The 26,652-nt window shown below is 36.5% G+C and overlaps 1 protein-coding gene and 1 long non-coding RNA gene across 7 annotated transcripts in view; one reads left to right on the forward strand and one right to left on the reverse strand.

Moving 5' to 3' along the window:
* KHDRBS2 (KH RNA binding domain containing, signal transduction associated 2) overlaps positions 1–26,652 on the reverse strand; it is a 636,352-nt gene that overhangs the window by 333,045 nt on the left and 276,655 nt on the right. The window lies entirely within an intron of this gene.
* On the forward strand, positions 4,115–25,236 carry LOC131834144 (uncharacterized). The gene is made up of 2 exons (XR_009354773.1): positions 4,115–4,301; positions 24,800–25,236. It is a non-coding gene; the product is annotated as an uncharacterized LOC131834144 (long non-coding RNA).

The following is a 26,652-nucleotide window of genomic DNA, read 5'->3' on the forward strand; positions in this document are numbered from 1 at the left end:
AAAATTCTGAGTATATCCCAATTAAAGCAATAAGCAAGGGGCGCCTGGATGGTTAAGTGTCTGTCTTTGGCTCAGGTCATGATCCTGGCGTCCTGGGTTCAGGACCCTGCTCAGTGAGGAGTCTGCTTCTGCCCTTCCCTCCCCACCTCCCTGTTTATGTTTTCTGCTCTCTCTTGTTCTTTCTTTCTTTCTCAAATAAATAAAATATATTTTTTAAAAAGAGCAATAAGTGAAACAAAAGTTGTTTGGCACGAACGTGGGTAAAGATGGAGAATATTTCATAAATCACGTTATTTAGTATGCTGACTCTCAGTGTACCTATATTCTGTTTTCCATTTCAAGAAGAGGCATTCTTAAAGATAAAAAGGCTTACTGAAGCCCAAGACTGGCATCATTTGAATTTAGAATGGGACCCAGGAGGAAAGGTGCGCTGAAAAGAAGCCCATGAACCAATGAAGAAGTGAAGACAACTAGTGAGTTAGACAAGGTGACCTCAGCAAAGCCATCTTTACCCAGCAAGATATTGCCAGAGTTGTTTCCAAGCCTCATGATCCTGAAAGGACAAGTCGTCACCACCAACCAGTAATAGAGAACCAAATACTAGGGTAGAGCCTAGTTGGCAGGGAGCCACCGGCCAACTGCTTGGTTCTGAAAGAAAATTTAGAGATGGAATATCAGTTTTGGGGAAGACATCTTATGCAACCAGATGTGTCTGTAGAGAATATGACAAAGAGATACCAAAACAGTTTTGACCTAGGATGCTGAAGTGACTATAGCCAGAGAAGAGAAAACAAGAATGACAACAAAAAGGCCATAAAAGTTGTGGAAGAAGTTCCCGTGGAGTTGTGCAGACGCTGTCCACTGGTAATGCAATGGCAGCAGATGGATCAATTTGGCCTTTGAAGATATGCTATGGAAGGCTTTTCTTTGAACAAATGCATTATGCTGTTCATCAAGCGACCAGACTGAGAAGCAAACACCATTAGGACCCATAAAGTGGCTAACCACTGACTAGAATATACCTGGTATCAGTGTGAAAGGGCATCCAAATTTACAGCATAGATTCAAGGTCAATAAATGCCACAACAGAAGCTTATTTATTGTTGCCACTTTTAGCTTTCTGAAGAAAGGGTTTCCAGATCATATTAGTTCCTGCTTACAACCTTCTGCTGATACCCTAGTTACCTAAAATTCAACAATTGCAACAAGGCACTGCAGACCTTTCTAATCCGGCACTGGCTTAGCTCATGTTTCATCTTCGGGCATCCTTTTTGCAGACATTATTTTCCAATCACTAAAAAACCCTCCTCACCTTTCTCTGAAATCATCATCCTCTTTCAAAGCCCTGTGGACCTGTGTTTTTCTTGCAAGGTTCGGGTCAGACTCCACACAACCAGCAATGCAGAGACGATTCAATGCTCCACAGATTCTCAACAGTAACATCTCAATAATATTATATTGTAAATATTTGGTATTATATTATAATATTGACTGAAACCCCCATCAGAATATTTTGATCCGTGGATCTTTTAAACATGGAGTATGTTTTTCTGTATGCATCTGTGTGTGTGTGAGAGAGACAGAGAGAGAGACAGAGAGAGAGAGATAGGAGGGGCATGGGTAGATGAGAGCAGCATATACTTAAGTGATGCTTCTTAAATCCTATCTAAATGTTAATAAGATATGTAATCTCTATATACTTTTGTATTAATTGTTTTAATCAAATGAACACTTATACTTTCTGTTGCACAGATAACAACTACTTCCCAGGGGGAATGGGGGACAGGAACTTGATCTTCTGGATATTGCAATTATCTTATCACATGATCATTTTCCCGTTCTGTCCCTCACTCTGTCTTAGAAAAATAAAATTTGATAATGTCTCAGAGGAAAGTGGTAGTGAGTGAATGCTAATTTTATAAACATTTTTTTCTGAAGAGTTCATCTCTGCTTTGTTTTACAGACTGATGGAATGTTCTATCAGTGCTGGAAAATACAAATCCAGAGCCAGAGACACTCAAAACATGTAAGGGTTAGAGCACACGGGAGGAAGGGTGTCCTCTCGCCCTTCAGCCCTTCTGTAACTAACTTTCAAACATGATTGTTTACCAAGAATCTGAACTCGGACATGTGATACTGTTGTGGAAAATCTGAGGTGACCGAGGAAATCCAAATAGCACCCGGAGAGATGGGAGAACACAGCTTTATCAATGCCAGCGGGCTCAGGGGGATTGTTCCCAAAGACTGAGCACCAGACAGGGTTAGGAGTGAGTTTTTATGGTTACAGGCAATGGGGGACGCTAACAGGGTGTTACCAAGGTCTTTCAAGGACCAGATGCTTTCCCAGTCTCTCAAGGCCAAATGGCCCTTTCACTTGGAAGTATCATCTATGTGAAGGTAGGTCAGGAGAGTGCTAAATCAGCTAGGGGTCTGTTTCTCTTTCTTTTCTTATTCAAACAGGACTGGGCAACTGGTCCCCTTCTTTGTCTCAGCAGGAGCAAGGGCTCCTTATCAAATGGGATGGCTATTTGGTCTTTCCTTGGCCTCAGCTGGAGCAAAGGGGAGCCATGGATGGAAAGGGGCTGGAGCCGTGAGTCTCTATCCGCCTCAATACCAAAGCCAATTCAAAATTGTGCAAAGCCCTACTGCAATTTTTTTTTTTTTTAATTTGTGAAATAATTTTTTTGGGAGAAAATGTATGAAAGGAAGAGCTATGGATCTGGAGTGGGCTCCTCATACCACTTTTTATTTGCTGGTGCATCTCTTGTCTCATTTCACCCAGAAAAGAGCTTTTCCAGGAGAGAAACTCCTCTCTTACTAATACTTACGAGGGTTATTTTCATGTCATATCTGAAAATCTTTTATCACCACCTACCTATGTTTAAAGGAGGTTTAGATTCAGTCTTTTTTCACCCCATGCCAGCAAACATCTTTGCATGCTGCATAAACAGACGGGAAAAGTGGAATCATAGTAGTTCAAAGAATGAGGGTTTGTCCTGTAACACTGAAAATATACAGAAAAATATTAAGAGACTTTGTGAAGTTTCAATCAAGTCTCTTCTTAGTGATATGGGAAACAGAGGCAGAAGAAAAATTATTGAATTTCCTTACCCACTAACAAGCCCTTGAGAAGGGTGGGGTGACATTCCTCTAGGGACTCAACTATCTCCACCTGGAGGCTTTGCTAAAGGCAAAGGGCAATCCTACCCTGACCAACCCCTAACCCCAACCAGGATCCTGTAAGTCTACTTTAACAATTCCTACAGAAACTTTATCTCTAAACCCTCCAAGATCCAGGGTGACAAACATTCTCAAGTATATGGCCCACTGATACATATCTAAAGGGTCCCACATAAGGTTTTATTACCATTAATGAATAACCTTTTTCCAACAATAGCTAGCAGCTCAAGGTCCTGGAAATCTTCCTTCCCAAATTCCTTAAAGACTTACACCATCCCTAACCCCCTCCCAACTTGCAAGCATATAATGGACCACTCCTCACAGCCCCGGGGCAGCAGCTCTTTCTGCCCATGGGTCCTGTCCCCATGCTTTAATAAACCACCTTCTTACACCAAAGATGTCTCAAGAATTCTTTCTTGGTCATCAGCTCTGGACCTCACCCCACTGAACCTCACTTATATTCTAAGACTTCATCATTAGCATGGCCCTCCTCCTGCCATTGCTACTCCAATAGCCCATGTGTCCCTGGTGGTGGCACTCAGCAATGGTAGATCCATCTGGAGAACACAGGTCAAGGATGGGAGGGCTATAATTGTCCTCCAGTCCTCCAACTACAAAAAACCACATGCATCATTTTCTGAAGTGAGGGTATATATTCAATTGTCTTGCTGTCCTGGTGCTAACATTGCTACTTAGACTCTGCTGGGGGCGGGGGGGGGGGTGCGGAAGAGAACATACCTTGACTATCCACAATGTGCTGGAAGTATACTAGCGATTCACTCACCTAAGATCTATTTAAACCTCACAATGGGTTAACATTATCTGCATTTTGACTTTTAAGGAAACAAAGGATTCTTTGAATACTTTGAATAAGCCAGACAAAATCTAAGGGAATCAACTGACTCAAACATTTGGCTCAATGGTAACTGTTAAGCCCACACTGATAATCCTATCTTATCCCGTATCACAACAAGAAGTAAGGCAAGCCTGAGGCTGGATTCTGAGCTGTGGGATATTTTGCTGTTTACCTCACAGCCTGTTACTGGAGGAACAAGCTAGTGGAAAGGCAATGGCTTTCCGGAAACCAGAAACTTCTCAGCATGCTGAAAGAAAATTACCAGGTAAGTCACAAGTTCCCACTCTGAGCGTTCACAAGAATATTAATAAGACCTTCTAATAAGGACTTCTAATGAGGCCTTAATTTTCAAGAATTCTTAATTCTTCAAAGAGGAGTTTCCAAGGCTTTAGCCACCCCTGTCTTAAGGCTCCTGTTCAGGACTTTATGACAAGGCATTGACAGTGAATTACTTTTATTCTAGAGGCTGCCTCTGGTAAAAGGAAATTTAATCATTCTCCTCTTGAAACAAACTGATTTTTTTCTGAAAAATAAGTATTTCGGAAGATTGCACTGATGGTTGTGCTCTAAATAATTACTAACATATATGTTAATTTACCTATTAAACATTTAAAATGCATCTTCATGAGAAGACACTGCTAAATGAGTTTTCTGGGTAGACTCTGACCATAGAGAACTCATTACTTACAGGGACAGATGAAGCATCTCTACAAAATAATTCCGGTAAGTGATAGAAGTCGGAAGAAAAGTTATGTGACTTTATTCCTGGGCATATGTATGCATTCAGCAATATTTCCTGAGCCCCTCTGCTGTAGGAGCACAGTTCCAATATACAGACTCAGCCGGATCCAAGGCCTGTCTGCTCACTGAGCTTACATTTTAGTGGAAGAAGTGAAATAACAAAAGGATGTAAGAATTACATACACACACATACACAGACACAGGCATACACACACATATATATACACACACACACGTTGTATATACTATATATGTTACATTATATATTATACACACATATATAATTACTGCAATATATATTATATTATAAGTGCAATAAAGGAAAACAAAAGACAAGGGTGGGAGAACCAGGATGGGCAGAGTATTATTTGGATAGGGTGGAGTCAAGGGGCTTCTCCGAGCGTAGTGCTGAATAATGATACGGTGCTTGCCTATACAGAGCTGAAGAGAGAGGAAGGCAGTATTGTGGGCAAAGTCAAGAATAAAAAAAAATTCCTCCAGGCAGGAAAAATTTGGCATGTGTGAAGCAGAAAGCAAGCCAGTGTTGCTTAAACATAGAGAATAAAGTGCAAAGTGGAGGCAAATGAGATGTGAAGTGGAAGACATAGACAAACAACATCAGGCTTTTCAGAGTACTGTAAAGACTGAAAGCATGAGAGAGATTTTTGAAGTGCACAGGGACATGTTGTCTCTTTGGGGGAAGAGAGGCTTTGTCCTTGAATTTTGTGAAAGTAGTCAGATGTAATGCAAAAGGTACAATTAATTGAGAAGGAAGATTAGAATGGTGGTCATTGTTCAATTTTCAAAGGATAAAATTGCTACTATCTTAAAATATTAGAAAACGAGTAATTCAAACTTGAAGTGACTATTTTTGCTTTACTTTTCAATATATTTAATGTCTACTTTCATAATTTACAAAGTATTATGGAAGCGGTGTTGAATCAGCTGGGCTTTAAGGATGGCTGGGATTTGCAAATGCCCGCGAGTAGATGGAGAAGCAGCACTACTACCACAGCAATCTCATTTCCCTGTTTGCCCTGGGAGAGTCCAGGTTTGCACTATTGCCTTTGCCTAATAGCTAATATTAAGTACTTTTTTTTTTTTAAAGATTTTTTATATTTATTTGACAGACAGAGATCACAAGTAGGCAGAGAGGCAGGCAGAGACAGAGGAGGAAGCAGGCTCCCCGCTGAGCAGAGAGCCCAATGCGGGACTCGATCCTAGGACCCTGAGATCATGACCTGAACTGAAGGCAGAGGCTTTAACCCACTGAGCCACCCAGGCGCCCCTAGTAAGTACTTTCATGTCAAAAGTGTTCGGGTTTGGACAGCAACGTAGATGGCCAGCCTTAATTACCACCATTATAGGTACGGAAGTAGGAAAGCGTGCATTTCTGTCAGGAACGGCAAAAACTCCTGCCAGGCAGGTTTGCGGTCCCAGGTGGGTGTGTGAAAAGTGCAACATGATCTCAGGTGGAAGAAGCGGGTGGAATCTGAGTGTAGAGGCCCTGTAAAACTCAATGGGGAATTGGACTGTAATTCTCTAACCTAGGGAGGGAGACCTGTGGGTGCGTGAGGAGGGTAATGCTAATTAGCACCGTGGTGCCAAGAAAAGAAATCAGCAGGCAATTTACAAAATTCTGTATCTGTCTCCTGTTAAGTTGACTCATCACCACTTTCCCTATCAGTTTTCTGTCTGTTAATGGAGAGATGCCTTAAACCCCTGTCTTTCAAACTCTCCTACTTGGGACTTTAGCAATTGCTTCATTTGAAAAAAAAAAAAAAAAAAAAAAAAAAAAAACCCTGCTGTTTGTGAAAGGTACATTAATCTGTAAAGACTTCAATCAATGCATACTAGCTTAAGATACTTAGAGGCTGCCTAATAATATTGGTTAAAAAAGAAAGGAGACAAAGGAATTGAGCACAAGTGTAATTGTTTCTGGGGATATGACACCTCAATTGGCTATGTAAACACTTTTTTAAAGATCATTTTCAAAAGCAATGCTATCATGTTTAATCTGCTTACAGGACAGATGTTAAAAATGTTTTAATGCCTTATAAAATGGTATCTGTGATTTGGGATGAAATTTTTAATTAGAGGTTCAGAAAGTGCTGAACATGAGAATGAAAATGAGGTGCCAGGGAAAGCTTTAGATGATCCCCAAATTGGCTAGTGAAGACACTGATGTCAGGACTCTGATGAAGACACTATATATTTGAAATGAGTAGGAAAAAAAAAATCACTATTTAAATATCGCTATATCCAATTTAGTTTTCTGCTATAAGTGGATATTTGGCTGTCGTATCTATTTTCCTAAATGTCTTTATAATCAAGTTTGCTAAAAATCTCCATACACCAGCCCCCGTCACTTCTTATTAGAAAACTATTCTCTATATTTTGAATTGTAGTATATCAAAGAATGGTTGGTAGACCACAAAATGGAAATGTTTTCCCTTTGAATAAGTAACTTTTTCCAATGCAAGGAACCTTTATTTCTTACAGAGTTCTCTAAATTGAGTTGAAATCTAGAAATTAAACTTCCATCCACTACTTACTTTTACTCTCTTGAGTCACATAGAACCTTAGTATCTCATCAGGGCACCTGAGTCCGTTAAGCAACTGAATCTTGATTTCAGCTCAGGTCATGATTTCAGGGTGGTGAGATCAAGTCCCACATCAGACTGAGGCTGGGCATGGAGCCTGCTTAAGCTTCTCTTTTTCCCTCCCTGTCTGCTCACCTCTTCCTGCACCCTGCCATCTGTTCTCTGCCTGGAGCTGAATGTGGGGCTCAATCTCACCATCCTGAGATCATGAGCAGAGCAGGGATCAAGAGTCAGATGCTTAACTGACAGAGCCACTCGGGCGCCTCAGCACACACATATTTTTAACCTAAAACATTTCCATCATTTGTTTTCTAAGTTGAACCATGTTTTTACCCCTGTAGCTATCCTGGATTCATTCTGATGAATTCTAGTTTGCTAATATTCCTTTTAAAATGTAGCTTTTAGGGGCGACTGGGTGGCTCAGTGGGTTAAGCTTCTGCCTTCGGGCGGGTCATAATCTCAAGGTCCTAGGATGGAGCCCCGCATGGGGCTCTCTGTTCAGCAGGGAGCCTGCTTCCCTCCTTCTCTCTCTCTGCCCGCCTCTCTGCCTACCTGTGATCTCTGTCAAATAAATAAAAAAAAATCTTAAAAAAAAAATGTAGCTTTTAAAATTCTCTACCTTTTTTTTTTTTTTTTTTTTTTTTTTTTTTTTTTTTTTTTTAAATCACAGTAGAAAGAAACTAATTATCATCCTATTGGTCCTGGGTGAAAAGATCATAAATACTGGCCAACATAGGCCGACCCACCGTTAACCCTTCTTGAACCGGTAGTTGATGCACACCTCTCATGTACTGCCGAATGTTCAGAAGTAACATCACTGACATTTTGAAATTTGTTAAAAATATTTGATTGAAAGAATCAGTCAACTGCAGAACCTCATTCAAGTGTATCTATACCTGTTTGTCCCAAACATTTCATCCAAGCTCTCTTTCTTGCAGATTTTGTGAGCGCAATATTGACATTCCCATCTAAGTCCAGTGGTAAAATTATCTTGCCTCAATTTAGGACCTTCCTCCAATTTAACACCAATCTGTTAAAGTAGCACTCTGAGGGTTCAACTAGCTGTGAATCCTCCTAATCTTCAGTCAAGCTCTTTAGGGTATAATTAGACACAACATCTATCACTGAGTCTGTAGGATGTTCCCTCAGGGCTTTCTCCCAGCTAACTCGCAACCCAGGTTATATGTTCTTTTCCTAAGCTCTAATGACATTCACTTGCCATGCTCCAAAGATGAAGAGTACTTTCCCACAAGACATGCATAGTATTAGAGAGCAGACAAATGACCAGAGCACATTCAGGAGGCATTAGGTGTTCTTGAAAATGCCTGTGAAAAATGCTTTGGAAACAGAAATTGGAGAATCAGATCAACTAGAATCAATATGTTTGGTTTACTAATGTTTGACAAAGTAACTCAAATTGTTTGAAGCTATAGTAATCACAATTAATTTTAAAACTGAATTATGGTGTAGATTAACATCAGTGTAATTAATATGGTTACAGTGGCACTATTGAAATGAAGTATATTTTCTCTTCAATATATTAAATTCAAAACCTGAATGAAGGAGACCCATTGAAGTTTAAGCATTCTAAAAGACCGTGATTGAAGTAAAAATTCATTAAAGCAGTTTCACTGAGGCAATTTTAATGAGTGAAAAGCAATTGGATTAATTCAGTGAATGAGTATTTCAAACAACTATTTTGTAATCATACTTCATTGACAAAATTTTACCCATAATATATTTGTTGCTGTTCCTTATGCTCCTGAAAGAGTCTAGTCAAAAGTTTCTGGAACGCACCCAATTCCCTCAAGCAAAAATATATTTTTGTTTTAAATAATACTTAATTTCCTGCATATTTTATGAATAAAAGCAAGTGGGCCACACATGCCAATTTGACAAGAGGTTTCTTTCCCCGAGTGGAAATTTAATTTCTTTGATGACTTTTATTTCTTGAGGTGATTGTATTAAACCAAATTACATTTATAGAAGTTCCAGAAAACATTGTTTTGCTCATCTTTACTGGCATATTGTTAAATACATTTGGTTTGTGTGTCTTATCTTTTGTCTTGTGCTTTCCAAATTCATGCCAAGAACTAAACAGGCCACCTTGGTTCTAAAGGAAATAAAAACTTCGATGCCCCTTGAAATTAATCTGTAGACTACAGGGTAAATCGGCATCCTTTTCTTCCTCTTGACATCTCCTCCCCCAAAAACTCACCTCAAAATCATACCAATTGCTGTTTATTCATGTAAGTATAATTTTTTCCTATCTTTAGATATAAACATGTATGTACATACTTATTTTTTAAACTATATATATCCAGCTTTAGACTTAGTCATATTTCCAAAAGCCATGTTTCTTTTTTCTTTTTCTTTTTTTTTTTTTTTAATTTCATTTATTTATTGGACAGAGAGAGCACAAACAGCAGCAGAGGGAGGGTGAAAAGCAGACTCCCTACTGAGCAAGGCCAATGCGGGGCTGGATCCCAGGATCCTGGGATCATGACTTGATCCTAAGGCAGAAGCTTAACTGATTGGGCCACCCAGGCATCCCAAAATCTACATTTCTTTGACTATATCTCATTTATTTTCTTTCTGAACTTCTTACATTTATGCATCTGTACTGACTAAAATTCTGTTTTGCACTAAGACAAATTATAGATCAATTTGAAAGTATTCATTAATTAAAAAAAAAACACACTAAACTTAAAATACACCTAGAACATGACTGGACTCATTCACATTACGGTGAGTGAACAAGCATTAGTATTATAAGCAAAAATGTTGAGATAACTTAAAGATATTTTCCCCATACCCCTTTCCTGTTCTTCAGGCACATGTTGTATTTATCTGCCCCAAAGAATGACCACCCTCCTTAAATCTCACAATGAGTTTCTAAAATGCTTAAATTACTTTTTTTTTTTTTTTTAAACTCTGCATGTTGCATTGATTTCAGACCACAACTCAAATAAGAAAATAAATCTTGGGGTGCCTGGGTGGCTCAGTGGGTTAGGCCTCTGCCTTCAGCTCAGGTCATGATCTTAGGGTCCTAGGATAGAGCCCCGCATGGGGCTCTCTGCTCAGCAGGGAGCCTGCTTCCACCTCTCTTTCTGTCTGCCTCTCTGCCTACTTGTGATCTCTCTCTGTCAAATAAATAAATAAAATCTTAAAAAAAAAAAAAAGAAAGAAAGAAAATGAAAAGAAATCTTTAGCCCAAAAGGGTTTTGGTAATATTAAAACAAACTGAATTTTAAAGCCACTTAAAGACAATATGCCTATTAAATCATGTAAAGTTATGGTGGTTTTTTTTTTTTTTTTTAGTTCTTTCTGCCCTTCAAACTTGTTATGGTGTCTAGTTGACAAAATCTTTATATTAATAAAATAGAAAACATCATATTTTTATTATTAAAAGCAAAAACAAAATTAAAGATTAAATGCTCTTTATATTATGGTGGAAATCAAAGGATATTAAACAAATTGTTTTCTCATTAATGACAAAGACAGAAACAAGATAAGCATTGATAAAACTATAGCTGAGCCCAAATAGCTGATGTAAATTGTAGTACAGGCAAAATACAAACTAAGGCTAGAAAGAATTAAAATATCTAGAAAGGAAGTAGTTTTTAACTCTCACTAAAAATATATATGATTCTAAGGTTTATAATAATTTTGTTCGGTACTACCAAGTTATTGTGTAGCATGGTTTCTGTGCAAATGAATACTTTAAGCTATCTTTTAATAAGTAAATGCATCATTTGGACCTAATGATTTGATTTATAATAATTTGCATTTATAGTAGATACGCTTTGAAAGTGAGATATGCAATTTTGAAAGTCCAGTTTTATAAGCAGAAATACTGAATGCCAAGAATTAAACATTGAATAAGTGGTGCTATTTTTTAAAAGTGGTAGAATTTATGGATTTGTAATAAAGAACTTAGGATATATAATAAATCTTTAGATTCTGTAGGATTTGTCACAAAAATGAAAATAAAATAAATGTGAGCCAATGTTTTTAAAGTGCAGGTCTTTGGTCATTGGCTTGTCAAACTGCAGGTAGAGACCCATTACGGGTAAGTGACCTTATTTTATTGAGTTTCAACTGACACTTTAAAAAGTGAAATAGAATAAATACAGTAGAATACTAATATCAAAGAACATGTCCTATATTAATGTTTGAATAAGGAGGTACACACAGGCACACACACACGTAGTAAGTACTATCCAGTAAAACTTTTGTTTCAATTATACATTATTGTATTAGTTTCCTATTACTGATCTAACATATTACCACAAATTTACTGGCTTAAAACAATATAAATTTATTCTCTTATAGTTGTTGAGCTCATAAATCTAAAGTAGCATGTTAGCAGGGCTCTATTCCTTCTGGACACTTCAGTTGAGGAATGTTTTTTTGATTTTGTTTTTTGCTTTTCCAATTTCTAAAGGATGCTTGTATTCCTTGACTTGTGGCTCCTCCTTCCTCCTTTACAAAACTGATCTCCAACCTCTGATTCTACCTTAACATCTCCTCATTCCATCTTTACCTTCACTTTTTCTAACTCTGATTCTCCTATCTACTTCTTAGAAAGATACTTGTGATTAGATTGGGATATGCAGCATATTCTTTCTCTCTTAAGATCCTTAATTTAATTACATCTGCAAAATCTCCTTTACTACAAGGTCAATAAGGTAACATCCCTACAGGTTGCAGGATTTAGATAGGGACATCTTCAGAAGTGTGTGTGTGTGGTTGCATGCGTGTGCATGTGCACTGAGTCATAATGTAAAACATACTCCTTACTGTGAGTTCTAGCTTAAGAACATCAGAAAACCTCCTTTAGATCCAGTGAAAGCACACATGTAGCAAAAATGTTACCATCTTCCTAGTTACAGGGCGCAGTAAACATCACTCCTTGATCTTAGATTTTTTTTTCTTCTAAGCTCAAATGCAACGTCAGAATCCTTCTCAACACTGATTCCAACAAAATATCAGTTAGTTAGATTTGGAATATACGTGCAACCTTTTAACCATTCCTCATAATCACACTGTTGTTAAAAGAATAAGCAACAGCAGATGCACTAATTAAACTGGAAGAGAACTTAAATACCTGGTATGGAATGAGAGGACAGGAAAAAGAGATAAAAGTATCAAATCAAGCATCATACAGATTTGTGATATTTAATCAGTGTCTTTGTAAATGTTCAATTACAGACTTAACAATTTTCAAATGATCCAAAATTGGGAAAGCATGGTGCTTCAATGGCAAAAATAAAAAATGAGTTTGATGACTACTAAAAACTGCTACATTGTCTTAAGTTCTGCAGAAACATGTTCAATTGACATACAGAGAAATACAACTTAAACAAATTATCACTAGGAATATTGGTTGGAAAAGTAACAACATTTATGTATGAAGAATGATGTATGGTGTTTGAGAATTTGAGAAGCAGGCCTTCTTTTTTGCATTAGTCACAGTATTATTGGAGTAGCTTATTGTGTTTTGGTCACCTTACTTGAGAAGGACAATTTAAATGGTTAGTGAAATGTAAAAGCAGATGAGCAACTCAAGGGCAAAGTCCTTAAAGAACATGCAAATTAGGTTTCAGCCTAATTAGTGGAGTTAATGGGTCAGTAGTCTCTGGTTTAAAGTTTAAACACCATCAAGTATACCCAGAGTTTTATCAAATAGGTTACATGCTATTTTCCGGGAATGGAGGATCACTAAGGAAATCTATTTCTTAAGCTGATGGTATAAAATTGAGAGTCTCACAATCATTTGTCTTTTGTTTTGTTTTGTTTTACATATTGGGGCTCTACTTACTGTGCTGCTCTGGCTAGAAATACTGAATATATTGGAAAAATTAAAATATTTTGCAAAATAGCATTCCTTTTGAAAAAGTAGTGTAAAAATGCAAACGTGAAATTGCCCAGGTTGGAAAAAAAAATTACAGAAAGCCAAGATTTACAACAGCAACAAAGCAAGCTTCAGGGGAGGTAGAATGGATCACAGTCTTAATTAGATTAAATTTTGACAGTTGGTAAACACACTGACTTTTGAATGTTAATGCAAGTCATTCATAGATTTTGTTTGCATTACTTATTCAGTGTGTTGAATATCAGGGGAATAATTTGGCCTTTGGACAAGAAACGACCAAGACAATCTGTACAAACATGAATGACATACACAGAAGATGAACTAAAATGACACCGGGGTGAACAAATCTCAGGAGTGAAAAGTTATTGGATTTTGTTTCAAACGTCTTTGTGCTTACTACTGACACGTCTATTTCATACTGAGTTTGAAGAGAGGTGGATTATCGGGCAAGGCTTTTCCTGAAAGAAGGTTATTTGAGAAATTATTTGAAAGAAGCTAGTGAACTTGCAAAGCAGATCAAAGAGAAAATTAAATTTGAGCACGTTATGGCACTGTAGTCACTTTAGATGAAGCACAGGAGATGTAATGCTCCCTGATCTCTGTAAGGCGTTTACCGAATAGTTAGAGCATTTTCCTTTTTCAGGCAGGGAAGGCTATTGAAACCATTCCATTTTGCTATTAAGTTTCCCTTATGGGCTTTACGAACCAGCAGTTTTTTTTCTTTTAATTCAAATGAAGGTGTTTGATATTTTTCCTCATGAGTCTCCAAAATTTTCTATTATTAAAGATGGATCATGTGTGAAAGGCAATAGGATTATATGGGATGTGAGTGCTTTTCTTGGTACATTGCTATTGCTAAAAATTAGGGATAAAGAAAGAGCTAAGCTTTTTTTTTTTTTAACATCTATTATTCACTTGGTGTTGGGGGACTTTTCTGATGCCTCTTAAAATCTACTAATGAAATATCATAATACTAATCTTTCTTACCATTTCTATCTAGAATAATTATATTAATAATATAAAATCAAATCATACTTTCCTCTTTTATAAAAGCATCTTTCTGGTTTAAACTATTATATATGACGTTTATTTTTTTTGTTGTAAAATAAATTATCTGAAAATTTAAATTATATAATTCATCAATATAAAAGTCAATAAAATTTTAAAATTCACTGATTCAATAAAATTACAAAGAATGTAATAGAAACAGCTATCATAAAAGACCCATTTAATTTATGTTCTTTTTCTATAATTACACTTTAGTCACAAATGTCATAACAGAAAGGAGATAGAGTAAAGGTAAAATTTCTTACAATTTAATTTTCTATTAATTTTCTATTCTATATATTAAATTGAAACATGAGATTCTATAACGTAATTTTAAGACAATAACTCTTACACAAGTTGGAAAACTAAGGCAACTAAGATTTCACAACTCCTGCACTTTACAAAATCATTCTGAGAATTTAGTGTATTCACTACATCCCACCATCTGCTTACATGCAGAAATTTTCATTGATAAACCTAATGTATATAAAATATTATCCCTTTACGTTTTGGCTAAATTACACATATTTTTCAACTGATTTTCCAACTTCTTTTCCTTTGCATGTATTCATTATTCAAATTAAGGCAAGAGTCCTTGTCTATCCTAAAAATACTATCTCCAAGTGGTAGCTTCCTTCAAATTTCACAGTATTTCACAATATTTGTGAAATATTTTTTAAAAATTTATCAAATAGATTTAAATATAAAGACAATAACAGTAAAACAAAATTACATTTAAAAAGAAATTACCCAATAGTTTTTTTGGGGGGGGGCGGGAGAGGGAGTAGCAGAGGGACAGGGAGAGAGAAAATCTTAAGCAGGCTCCACCCTCAGTGTAAAGCCCAACATGGGGCTTGATCTCATGACCCTAACATCACAACCTGAACTAAAATCAAGAGTCAGCTGCTTAAGCAACTGAGCCACCCAGGTTCCCCAGAAATTACCCAGTAATTTTACTAGGTGACTAATCTTATCCAACATATTATCATTTCAAATAATATTTGGAGGTTAGAAATTTACTAACTTCTATGAAATGAAGAGTAACATATTAATTTAAGCTAAAACTCCACCCTAGAGAGAATAATTTCATCCAGATGTGGTCAGGGAATAAAATAATAAGCATTCTTCACCAAGCTAGCATTTATATTTATTAGTATTGATTATATAATACAACATTCATGGTACTAGCCCTATTCTTCTCAGACTTAACCTTTTTTATAAAAAAATATATATATAAATTAGTTTTTCATGTAACTATGGCAATAAACATAATGGAGAACATTGATTTAAAACCTTGTTTTATTATGCGTCACAGATACTCTATTTCTTTTGTGTGTGTGTGTGTGTGTGTGTGTGTGTGTTTTTAAACAAATTGAAGGTCTGTGGTAGCTCTGCATTCAGAAAGCCTATTGGGGCCATTTTCCCAAGATCTTTAGTTCATTCTGTGTTTCTGTGTTACATTTTGATTACATTTTTTATGGTGATCTGTGATCAGTGATCTTTGGTGTTACTATTTTAATTGTTTTGGAGCACCATGAACCATGTCCATATCAAGATGGCAAACTTGATCAATAAATGCTGTATGTGTTCTGACTGCTCCATTGCCGAGCCAATCCAGGCTTTTCCCCTCTCCTTGGGGCTCCTTATTCTCTGAAACCCAGCAATGTTAAATTTAGGTCAGTTAAGGTGGCCTCTTAAGAGAAAGAGAAAGGAAGTAAGTGCAGATGGGGTGGAAGCAGCAGGAGAACCAGAACTAGAAGTGGAGCCTGACAATGTGCCTGAGTTGCTGCAATCTCATGATCAAACCTGAATGGATGAAGAGTTGCTTCTTAAGAATGAGCAAAGAAAGTGGTTTCTTGAGATGGAATGTACTTCTGGTGAAGATGCTGTGAAGATTGTTAGCAACAAAGTATTTAGACTATCACATAAACTTAGTTGGTAAAGCACCAGCACAGTTTGAGAGAACTGACTCCAGTTTTGAAGGAAGTTCTGCTGTGGCAAATGCTGTCAAAAACCATCACATGCTACAGAGAACTGTTCATGAAAGGATGAATCAATTGATATGGCAAATTTCATTATTGTCTTATTTTAGGAAATTGCCACCTCCACCCCAACCTTCAGCACATACCACCCTGACTGGTAAGTAGCCATGAACATACAGGCAAGATGCTCCACCAGCAAAAACATCGTGACTCTCCTAAAGTTTAGGTGGTAGTTAGCACTTTTTATCAATAAAGTATTTTTAAATAAGATATGTGCATTATTTTTTAGACATAATGCTATTGCACACTATAGACTACACTATAGTGTAAACAGAACTTGTATATGCACTGGGGAACTGAAAAATTCATGTCACTTTACTGTGATATTTGCCTTATTGCAGTAGTCTAGAACCGAACTGACTATATCTCCGAGGTATGCCTATATATGCAATGTGGAAGGAACAGTTTTCAAGAAATAATGTTAGGAAAACTTGACAGCCTCATGCAAAACTGGGAAACTAGAACACTATTTTAAACCATGCACAAAAACGAACTCAGAATGGATTAAGGATTTGAACATAGCCCCCGAAACCATAAAGTTTCTAAAAGGAACAAGCAGTAAGCTACTTAACACTGGTTTTGATGATGATTTTTTGGAAGGACTCCAAAAGGAGAGGCAATAAATGCCAAAATAAACAAGTTGAACTACATCAAACTCAGAAGCTTCTGCACAGCAAACCATCAACAAAATGAAAAGGCAACATACCGTCAGAGAAACTATCTGTAAGACATATATAAAACAATGGATTAATATCCAAAAACATAAAGGACTCATATAACTCAGTGACAAAAGTCTATTTATCCAATTGATAAATGGGCAGAGGATCTTAACAGACATTTTTGCGAAAGAAGACATACAGATGACCAATACATGAAAAGATGCTCAACGTCACTAATCTTTAAGGAAATGGAGATCACTACCAAATGAGAGATCACAACTTTAGAAAAAGCTACTATTAAAAAGACAAGAAATAACAAGTGAGGATGTGGAGAAAAAAAAGAACCCCATGCACTGTTGGTGAGATTGTAATTGGTGCACTCTGTGGTAAGCAGTACAGAACTTCCTTAAAAAATTAAAAATAGATCTACTATATGATCCAGTAATCCTGCTTCTGAATTTTGATCTGAGGAAAGTGAAAACACTAAGTTGAAAGATATATGTACCCCATGTTCACTGCAGCATTATTTACAATAGCCAAGATATGGAAATAGCTTAAGTGTCCAGCAATTGACGAATGGATAAAGAAAGTGTGGTACATGTATATAATAGGATATTTTTCAAGCATTTAAAAAAAGGAATGAAATCTTGTCATCTGTGACAATATGGGTGGACCCTGAGGACATTATGGCAAATGAAATAAGTCAGAAAGAGAAAAACAAATACCATATGATCTCATCCATATGTGGAATCTAAAACAATAGAAACAGCAACAACAAAAACCAAGCTCATGGAAACAGAACAGATTGATGGTTGTCAAACGGAGAACAGACTGGGACAGTAGTTGAGCCAAACAGGTGAAGGGAGTCAAAAGCTACAAACTTCCAGTTATGAAATAAGTCATTAGGATGTAAGGTACAGCATAGTGACTTTAGTTAATAATACTGTATTTCACATTTGAAAGTTGGCAAGAAAGTAGATCTTAGGGGCGTTTGGGTGACTCAGTGGGTTAAAGCCTCTGCCTTCGGCTCAGGTCATAATCCCAGGATCCTGGGATGGAGCCCCGAATTGGGCTCTCTGCTCAGCAGGGAGCTTGCTTCCTCCTCTCTCTCTCTCTCTGCCTGACTCTGCCTACTTGTGATCTCTATCAGATAAATAAATAAATAAATAATCTTAAAAAAAAAAAATAGGTCTTAGTTTCCATCACAGGAAGAAACAACTCTGTGGAACTATATATGCTGACAATGTTAATGAGATTCATTGTGGTGATCATCTTGTGATATATACAAATATAGCATCATCATGTTGTACCCCTGAAACTAATGCAATATTGTATGTTAGTCATATGTCAATTTTAAAAAATGAAACACAGCTTAAGAGATAATGTGATATGAAACACTGGAGGAATTATACCAAATATAACACATAGATACAAGGAGATGAAAAATTTGAGAACAAGATTAAGAGAAATATAGACTGAGACAGCCTCGCTTATGTCCAACTGCAGGGTCCACAGGAGAAAATAGTGAGGAAGAAGAAATATTCTAAAGGTTGAGAATCTCCAGGAAATGATACGAATCACATGTGGGATAAATAATAGAAGTCCATCCTGAATATATAGTAGTGAAATTGTAAAAGAGCAAAAAAAGAAAAAAAGAGAAATAAAAAGAAAAAAAAGAACCTGAAAAAGCAGCCAGAGTGGAATGAAAGATTACCACTTCTGTATGAAGGACAGTGAGACTGATACAGACTTCCTCAAGGAAACAGGGGAGTCCAGAAAGGTGTTCAATGATGACTCTGAGATTGAGAGTGGAAAACTGTCCATCTAAAATTATATCTGCAAAAAGTTACCTTGCATGAAGAAACACAAGTTAAATATTTTCAGGTTACTGAAAACTAAGTGTTCAATATTTTTCCCAAAGAAATTGCTAAAATTATACTTCAAGGAGGAAATTATCTCAAAATGAAGGCTAGAAATGCAAAGAGAAATGAGCAGTGAAAGAAGTAAGCATACTGGCAAAGTAAGCATACTGGCAAATCTATCAGACACAGACTATATAAAAATAACAACAGCAACAATAATAATGCCTAAACTATGGCTTAGAATACAGCATGTGTGCCCATACAAACACATGCATACATGCAGAGAACTAAAATTTAGATTTAGGAGGGATTATTGAGGTGTTTTTAATTCCTTCTATGCTTATTGGTGGAGTTAAAATAGTAACTTTATCCTGTAAATGGGCATGGTAAATATTTCAAAGGTAACAAAGCTTGATATAGAATATATAATTTTCAAACATATTTTGGAAAAACTAAATAAAAAAATTCTAATTGAAATTTCAAAGAAAACAAAAAAGAAAGAAATGGAGTAAAGTAAAACAAATCAAGATAACTAACAAGGAAACTAGTATAAATCTATCAATAAATATAATATAGATCCTAAATTACAAGGCAGAAGTTGTCAGATTGAGTTAAAAAAAAAAAAATCCAGCTTTGTGATATGAAAAGAATCTGTTTAAAAAGCTCCCTCCCCAGCCAAGCTTTCAGATAAAACTCACAGGTGTCAGTGCTTGGCCCTAACTCTTAGTTTTCCTAGGTCACGGTGCCCTACTTTCTCAAAAAGTAGATTCCCAACTACAAAACATACTCTTCTCTAGCCTGACCCCAATCCACATTCCCAAGTCTCAAACAGAGCCCCCCACCCCCAAAACCTGCCACCTCCTGCTCTCTTGGCCAGAGTAGACCTTTCCCCTCCTCATGCACACAGATGCAACCCTCCCATGTCCTTCAAAACCCCTTAAAAGGCTCATCTTAACAGACATCTCTCTTGATGCCTCCCTTAGAGAGTGAATAAACTCTGTCCTGCTAGTTCTATTCTTTGTGCAATTCTTTGCCACCCACGTCATTGGCTACCCTAACATGACCCTTATAAGAAACCCAACCAAAACACAAGGATATGACAACATTAAAAGAAAAAGAAATGGAAAAAGTGATGACAGACAATATTAACCACAATAAAATTTATGTAAGTTAAAAAAAACAAAAAACAAAAAACGAGTTGCTTCCTTGACATGATACTGCAGTTTTCTGCCACCATTCCCTTTAGCCATGGGAGCTAGGACCCTTCTCAATAAAAGAGCTACTAATACAACAGTTCTTTTCCCTTATAGTTGCAGATTTTGAGAATTAATTATCCTGCAGCTTCCCCTTATTTTTACAAAGCTCCAAGTGCCTTTAAATAATTTCTTTTTTATTATTTTGTCCAGATTTTATAATTATACCTGTGGGACAGTCCTCATGACCACTCAACTCTGCCACCATTCCTCAACATGCCAGAGAAAAACTTGCTGTTCAAAGCTTTTTTACATTTTTGTGGGGTTTTAAAATTTATTTTTGTTTTGTTTTTTGTTTTGTTTTTTGACATGTGCATCCTTTATCTGTTTTTTAAAATTTATGCGTGTACTTACTTCTCTGCTCAACTCATCAGACGTATGATAATTGATGCCACAGACCACATTTTATTTATGCTTATATTCTCATACAATTTTAATTTGTTGAATTAATTATTACCTATCAAAAATAGAAAGTGAAACGTAGAGTGTAATTAACATTCTGAATAAAACCATTAAAACATAGAGGTATGTTAACAAGGAACAAACTCACACCACATCTTTCACTCTTTAAGGTATAGCAACTAAAATTCAATGCAAGTAAGTTTGTAACTGAAAAGGGGATGCAGAATCCCCTTAAAGCTTTTCTTTAAGTCAAACCTTCAATCATATGTTTAAAAAACAAAACAAAACAAAACCCAGAAAGCTGCTGTCTTCATACATTTGTCATACCTTTAAAGGCATTTTTGACATTAGAGAAAGAATAAAATTAGAATATACATGTGCTAGCTCCACTGTTTAATGGCAAAATTGAGTAGAAGAGATCTGCAAAAGTAAAGAAATATATCAGAGAGAAATGAATTCCTAATTTTCTATGTTAAAATATGTCAAGCACTGATCATATATAGATATGGAAAATAAAAGTTAAAAAAGTAACATCTTTTGATTGAAATATCACAGAATTTTACTCTTTGCTTCATCATAAAAGTTCTCATTTAGGACACAATATCACTTTCATTCAGGGTCACCAAAAGCAAATAAGTAAACATTTTTAGCTGGGTATAACCTGTCTCAGCAATGTATAATAAAACGTATCACATGCTTGGGGTTTTTTATCAACTAAGAGCAATTGTTTTAAGCCTAAATCATCTAAAGACACATGCACAGAATGGACCACAGTGTTCAACAGTTAACTATTATGGTTATTATCTTTATTACAAGTCTGTAAATTTTAATTAAATCAATACAGAGAATTCCACATCTACGTAGTGTACAGTGTCTGATTTAGTGGATGATTAGCATCAAATGTTAACCCTCTAAAGCCAAAACTGATAAAAATTAGCCTACATTTGAAGGAGTATTTTGCTAAAGACTTTTGTTTTCCCTCAAATTCAATTTCAGAATGCATGAAAAGCAATATTGAAAACCACACTAATGAAACATAAAGTTTTTATAGGATAATAGTGCATCGGAGAAACATCATTTGAAAAATTAAAATTTCCCAGTTTAAAGTAATAAATAACGATTTCTGTACCGAGGGCTCTTCTAATGGCACGATAGCAGATGAAGAACACAAGCTCTGCTGAGGGGAACACATCTGATATTAAGTCCCGCATCTGCCATCTGGTAGTTATGACTTGACATTTGACAAACTGTTCAGTGTTTCACAAGCCTCAGATTCTTCCTCTGTGCAATAGGGCGAGGATTTCTCCTTCAGAGCCTTCTCCTAAGGTGTAAAGGCCATGGCCTATCAGTTACTTAAGTACAATCATTACTGTTGTCATCATAATTACTCTCAACCTCAGAAAACAGATAAAGATAGCAGGCCTCTGAATAAAACTGCAGAGTCAACATTCTCTCACTAGCAACCCCCTGCCCTATAACACCAAGCCTGTAGAAGGGGATTTCTCTCTCTTCCTACATAGATGAAATACAGCTTTTTTTTTTTAAACTTTATTTATTTATTTGACAGAGATCACAAGTAGGCAGAGAGGCAGGCAGAGAGAGAGAGAGGAGGAAGCAGGCTCCCTGCTAAGCAGAGAGCCCAATGTGGGGCTCGATCCCAGGACCTTGGGACCATGACCTGAGCCAAAAGCAGAGGCTTTAAACCACTGAGCCACCCAGGCACCCTTGAAATACAGCTTTTTGTTTTGGGTGAATTGCTACATTTAAAGTATAACTTCAGTCATCTAGAAACTTATAGCTTTACCTTAAAAATCCCAAAGAATAACTGAGTGGCAAAATTAAATTGTAACATGGAAACTATGTGACAATGTCTGTAAGTGAACAAAAATGTATAGAAGCTAAAAATCAGGACAGGAACCATGTTGGACAAGGCTTAATGGAGACATTAGAAACTGCAGTAGTTTAAGAATGTTATACAGTGGCACAGAGCAGGAGGCATGGAGATCAAGAGGCATCAGTTCATAAACTCTCACTTGAAAACCTGTCATTTTGGACACTTCTGCCTTTACATAATTTTTTCTCAAAAGTAGTTCAGATAAACTATCAATCACTGTGCATTAAAATAAAAGTCATGATTTCACATAATAAGAAAAGTAGAGGTTTTTAATCTTCTGTGCAGTGAGCTTTATATAAAATTTAGCAATTTCTGGACCTCTTATAAGAGATCTACTTATAAAGTAGTCAAAATCTTTCTTTAAAGTTAAAACAACTTTTCTAATATAGCTGATTCCTGAGCTTATATGTGAAATGTTTTATTGAAAAAAGTACAACAAAAATGTATAATTAAAATTTGATTGCTAATTGTAGAATTACAAGAGATATATACAAATACATATATACAAATATATATACAAATATAACATGAATCCTGTGTTTTGTTGAAAACACAGGAAAATGTGACAAAGGACAAAGATGATTTTAGTTTTCATTGATGTATTATTAAATGGATCTTTGTTTAACTGTAAATTACACAGTGCAAGTCCAAAATGTTTGCTTTTTTAAAATTCACCTTCTTAAAAATCAGGAAAAAAAATCTGCAGCAAAGAAAACTAAGACCTCCATACCTCATCTCCAGTTTTCCAAAAACAAACACATCTGTCTCTTTTAGTACAGATATCACTTTAAAGTGCTGTACATTTTTTCCTTTACCCACACAGGTCTTCACTTTGTGGTTTCTAATGAAGAGCTCATTATTAAGTAATGAGCAGGCATATAAGGACAGTAACATTTTGATAACTTGTGCTATCCCCTAAAAATGTACAACCAGTTGCATCACCACTTCCTCATATCAGGGAGATCATATGATAGTTGTCTTTCTCCGCTTGACTTATTTCGCTAAGCATGATACGCTCTAGTTCCATGGGGGCTTAAGTGGGTACGAGAATAAATGAAAGAAAATGGGATTGGGAGGGAGACAAACCATAAGTGACTCTTAATCTCACAAAACAAACTGAGGGTTGCTGGGGGAGGGGGTTTGGGAGAAGGGGGTGGGATTATGGACATTGGGGAGGGTATGTGCTTTGGTGAGTGCTGTGAAGTGTGTAAACCTGGTGATTCACAGACCTGTACCCCTGGGGATAAAAATATATGTTTATAAAAAATAAAAAATTATATAAAAAAAATAAAGCGGAAAATTCAGTAGCAAAAAAACAAAACAAAACAAAACAAAAAGTACAACCAGGCTAGTATGAAGGAAATTATTAAAAGTGAACTTTACAGGATTTTGCCATCTGTTTAGAATCACAAATGCCAAACTCATGGAGCACCTAGAATGCAGAATGAATCAGGTAGAAATGGTTTCCATAATTCTTCCTGTAATGCTGAAAAAACCATCATGAAAAATAAAATGATACTATTTACAAACATGAACACTGTATTAGAATCAACATTACAAAGCAATAACAATGCGTATGAAAATAAAAACACACAAAGCAATAATTATGCAGCTAAGTGACATTCAACCAATAACAAACATCTCATGATAGAGAGAATGCATTTTAACTAATGATTTTTGAGATGCAAAGTAAACTTATTTCTATTCATATTAAAACGGAGTGTCTAATAAATAATATCTTAAAAAATTAAAATGAATTTCTCAGCCAACCTCAAAAATTCTTGCTATTCTTCATATATCTTGCTATATTTAAAAGTTGGTAAAAGAGGGGGAGGATTCAGGATGGCGAAAGAGTAGCAGGCTAAGATGATATCAGGTAGCAGGAGACCAGCTAGAGGATTTATCAAACCACTCTGAACACGTACAAATCCAAAAGGAGATCGAAGAGAAGAACACCAATTCTAGAAACAGAAAATCAGCCACTTTCTGAAAGGTAGGACCTGTGGAGAGGTGAATCTGAAGCAATGGGAAGGTAGACCACAGGGGCAGGGGCTGGCTCCCAGCAAGCAGCAGAGCAACAGAGCACAAAATCAGAACTTTTATAAGTCTGCTCCACTGAGGGACATCACTACAGAGGCTAAGCAGGCTGGAGCCCTCACTGGGACAGCGTGGTCTCAGATCCCACAGGGACATGGAAGGATCAGTGGTGTCTGAGTGTAGCAGAGCTCTCAGGTATCAGAGTGGGGAAGCTCTTTGAGCAGGGACCCCACAAGTGGCAGATCCAGGGAAACCCTCCTGGAAGAGTTGCAGGAATCTGCTGGGTTTGGAGATCCAAACAGGCTGTGTGCCAGAAACAGAAATGTTTCTTCTGCTTTGTCACAGGCCCAGTGAGCTCGGAGTGTGGCTGGAGACCAGGGAGATGGGAGTGATTCACGCTTTTTCCGAGGGCACATTGAGGAGAGGACCCCAAGCTCTCGGCTCCTCCAGGTTGGAGATTGGGAGGCCACAATTTTCATTCCCATCCTCCAGAGCTCTACGAAAAGCATTTAGGGAACAAAAGCTCCTGAGAGCAAACTGAAGCAGATTACTCAGCCTGGCCCCTTTTCCACCTCCTGCAAAGACACTGGAGAAACACTATAACAGGCCCCTCCCCCAGAAGATCAGCAGGAACATCCAGCCAAGACCAAGCTCACTGGTCAAGGAGAACAGTGGAATTCCAGAGAAGGGGAAAGCAAAGCATGGAATTCATGGCTTTCTCCGCATGGTTCTTTAGTCTTGTAAAGTTAATTAAATTTTTAAAATTTTTTTTCTTATTCTAATTTTTTTATAACTTTTACTCTTTCCTCTTTTAATGTTTTTGAACTAGTTTATCTTAACAATACCTTTCTTAAAACAAATCTTATTGAGCCTTTATTATTATAGTCATTTTTTATCCTTCATTGTATCTAACTTTATCTTTCTTATACACATAGGACTTTTTCTTCTAAAAAATTTTGGGATACAACCTCTTCTAATAGATCAAAATATACCTTAATTTTAGTACAGGGTTTGTTCTAGTCTCCAGCATGAGCAAATTCCCTCCACTTTATTTTTCTTTCTTTTCCCAACCAACTTATCTTATCAACTCCTGTTTTAGAATTTTTAAAATTTCATCTTTACATTTATATTCCATCTTCCATCATGTTTACCCTTATTTGTGTGTGTGTGTGTATATATATATATATATATATCATTCTTTACAATTTTGGGAGGTAGTTTCTTTTAAGAAACCAAAATACTCCCAAAATCAAGTGGTTAGCTCTGTTCTACTCATCACTCAAATATATATATTTTCTTTTTTCCTTTTTTAAAAATTTCTTTTTACCCCCTTCCTTCTCCCCACGATTTGGGGTCTCTTCTGATCTGCTTAACACACATTTTTCTGGGGTCTTTGCCAACCTTTTAGTATTTTATTATCTCATTCATATATTCTTATCTGGATAAAATGACAACATGGAAAAAGTCACCACAAAAAAAAAAAAAGAACAAGAGTCAGTACAGAAGGCTAGGGACCTAATCAATATGGACGTTGGTAATGTCAGATACAGAATTCAGAATGACGATTCTCAAGGTGATAGCTGGGCTCGAAAAAGGCATGGAAGATATTAGAGAAACCCTGTTTGGAGAAATAAATAAAAGCCCTTTCTGGAGAAAATAAAAACTAATATCTAACCAAGCTAAAATCTAAAAAGCTATTAATGAGATGCAATATAAAATGGAGGCTCTTACTGATAGGATAAATGAGGCAGAAGAGAGAATTAGTGTTTCAGAAGACCAAATGATGGAGAATAAAGAAGCTGAGCAAAAGAAAGACCAACAACTACTGGACCACAAGGAGAGAATTCGAGCTATAAGTGATACCATAAGATGAAAAAACATTAGAATAATTGGGATTCCAGAAGAAGAAAGGGGAGGGGCAGAAGGTATATTGGAGAGAATTATTGTAGAGAATTTCCCTATTATGGCAAAGGAAAGTAGCATCAAAATCCAGGAGGTGCAGAGAACCCCCCTCAAAATAAAAAGAGTAGGTCCACACCCGTCATCTAATAGTAAAACTGATAAGTCTCAGTGACAAAGAGAAAATCCTGAAAGCAGCCCAGGACAAGAAGTCTTTAACATACAATGGTAAAAATAATAGATTGACAGCAGACTTATCCACAGAGATCTGGCAGGCCAGAAAGAACTTGCATGATATA

Source organism: Mustela lutreola, chromosome 6 (genome assembly GCF_030435805.1).
Source record: "Mustela lutreola isolate mMusLut2 chromosome 6, mMusLut2.pri, whole genome shotgun sequence".
NCBI lineage: Eukaryota > Metazoa > Chordata > Mammalia > Carnivora > Mustelidae > Mustela > Mustela lutreola.